Source organism: Lolium rigidum, chromosome 1 (genome assembly GCF_022539505.1).
Source record: "Lolium rigidum isolate FL_2022 chromosome 1, APGP_CSIRO_Lrig_0.1, whole genome shotgun sequence".
Taxonomy (NCBI): domain Eukaryota; kingdom Viridiplantae; phylum Streptophyta; class Magnoliopsida; order Poales; family Poaceae; genus Lolium; species Lolium rigidum.
This window is the reverse complement of record NC_061508.1, coordinates 37,045,639-37,048,215: the sequence shown is the minus strand read 5'-3', so window position 1 is coordinate 37,048,215 and position 2,577 is coordinate 37,045,639. Positions and strand designations below refer to the sequence as shown.

The following is a 2,577-nucleotide window of genomic DNA, read 5'->3' as shown; positions in this document are numbered from 1 at the left end:
TTTCTTCTTTCTTTCTCTCCTCTCTTTCTCTCCTCCAACTGCCGCCGCCGACCGCCTCTCCTCCGCCCCCACCAAATCCTCCACGGATTGGACAGATCTGGCCGGCCAAATCCATCCCCATACAATCCTCAAGGTATTCCCCTTCGTTCCCCTTCGATTCATCCAAGATTTGGTCCGATTTAATTCGATTTAGATTGGAAATGTTTGTTGTGTTTGAACCATAGATTTGTATGCATGTGTTTGAACCATAGATTTGAACCATAGATTTGTTGGAACCATAGATTGTATGCATGTGTTTGAACCATAGATTTGTTGGAACCATAGATGTTAAATTTTGCTATGGCTATGTATGTGTAGAAATGAGTATGTAAGTGTTGAATGTGTATGTGTAGGAACCCTAGATATGTATGTATCCTAGATTTGTGGACGAACCCTAGGCATCAAATTTCATGAATGTGTATGTGAAGGAATAACTCATATGGTGTTCTATCCCTAGATATGAATGTATATGTATGTATTTGATGTATTTGTGATGGCTTATTTGGATATATTCTCATGTATGCATTGCTCATAATATGGTGTATTTGTGTAAACATGTAGGATGGTGTGGCTCCTAGATCAAGAGTATGACAGGGATCACCGGGCTGTTCATATGACGGAGAGGACAACGGATCTTCACCCTTTGAAGATTCGTTACCATGGCACAGTGGATATACCGTATGACGAGAGGTACACGGAGTTCATCCAGCCTACTGGTCTTCTCCCGTTCTTATCCCTTGTAAGCCGTGGGGGGCCGAACATGAATGCCGCGGCACTCATCGCTCTTGTCGACCGGTGGAGGCCGGAGACGCACACCTTCCACTTGAGGGCCGGCGAATGGCCCCTACTCTCCAGGATGTTTCCATGATCCTTGGACTACCTATTCAGGGCGAGCCACTGTGTATGAACACAGCCTTCGATGGGTGGCGCCAGGCAGATGGAGGCGCTTATTGGCGGTGGCTCCTCCGGCGCCAGCAAATCCAAAGGAGAGAGTTCCCGCCGGCGCGTCTTTCTCTTGGATCAGGACTAACTTTCGACAATGCCCGGACGGGGCCAACGAGGACACTCGAAGGACGTACGCCCGCGTGTACTTATGGTACATGATTTCGAGGACTCTCTTTCCTGACAGTGGGGGGAAGCTGGCCCATTGGTGTTGGCTGAAGGCGCTTACGGTGTTGGACCACCGGTGGAGTTGGGGAACAGCGGCACTTGCCTACCTCTACCGGCAGGTGATGACTTGTTCTTGTACTATTTTCCTATAGTAGTGTGCTAGACAAAGTACTAACCAAATGTCTTATGTACGCAGTTGGATGAAGCTTGTCGCAGGACTGGGAGCAGGACTGGGAGCGGCGGTATTGGTGGATGCATGCTCCTACTTTCCGTATGGAGCTGGGACCGCCTATCGCTTGGGCGTCCTGGGGTACTCAACGAGAGGCCATGGCCTCATCACCATGAGAACCTTGATCGGGAGCCGACTTGGGCATACCTTTGGGACAATGTCTCGGAGATGACGAGCGATCCAAAGATCATGTACAGGTAGTACACTGCGGAGTTGGACACTCTTACCGCTGAGCAGGTAACCGATCACTCTTTTGCAATCCTAGTTTTCATTGATTCTACTGGCATGTTGTAAATTCTGAAATATTTGTATGCTGCAGGTGGAATGGGAGCCATATGGTACCTACTACCGTATTAGCGCGGGGATGCCTGACCTCAACCACAAGTGCACGGAGGAGGCGCGGTTCTGGCGTATGCGCTGCCCACTCATATGCATGTGGCTTGTTGAATACCACCAGCCGCACAGAGTGATGAGACAGTTTGGGCTATATCAGGAGTGCCCACCTCAGTGGCAAGACACGGACAAGACGCTTCATAGGTAAACTTCTGGAATCATGCGATGGAAGATTCTTGATAGAAGAGGTAGAATCTAAGTTCTTGATTCTTGCAGGCTTGATAGGCAGCGGCAGAGGAAGATCACAAATTGGCCAGTCCATCATAGCGGCCACGTCGCAACGTTCCAACACTGTTTGGAAGCGACACGGACTGCTGGCCCTGTGGAGATTGTGCCTCACGACTTGGCCGCTTTCAACAACTACCTCCAGTGGTTCCATGAAAACACGCGTATCGAGTTAGTGAAGCACGCGTATGCTGAGGACATCTTGGACGACCCCATCGAGTTCGATGAGGTTGCGCAAAGCCAGCACGACACCTTCGCTCGCAGAGGGAGATCGACTTCTATTGCTTCCGAGCTGAACTTCATGGTAATGGATTCTCTCACTTACTAGTACATCATCTAGATTGCCATGTGCTCGCTTAAATTGTGTATGCTATGTTTGTCACAGCGGACGGAGATCACAAAAATAGCTGAGGAGTGCGAGATTATGTGGGAGCAGAGAGAGAGAGATGAAAAGCCTGTCGGACCGTTGCGGCATTTCATTAAGGTATGATCACCAACTTTGAATGTACGCTATTATGTTCTGGTGGCTTTGTAACCATGAGTTCCATGACGCAGAACACTGCACGAAAGATGCGGCGGTT

General features: G+C 49.2%; 1 pseudogene; it reads left to right on the top strand.

Annotated features, from left to right (window-relative positions):
* The first annotated feature begins 601 nt into the window (after positions 1 to 601).
* On the top strand, positions 602 to 1,600 carry LOC124684775 (annotated as a pseudogene).
* The last annotated feature ends 977 nt before the right edge of the window (positions 1,601 to 2,577 follow it).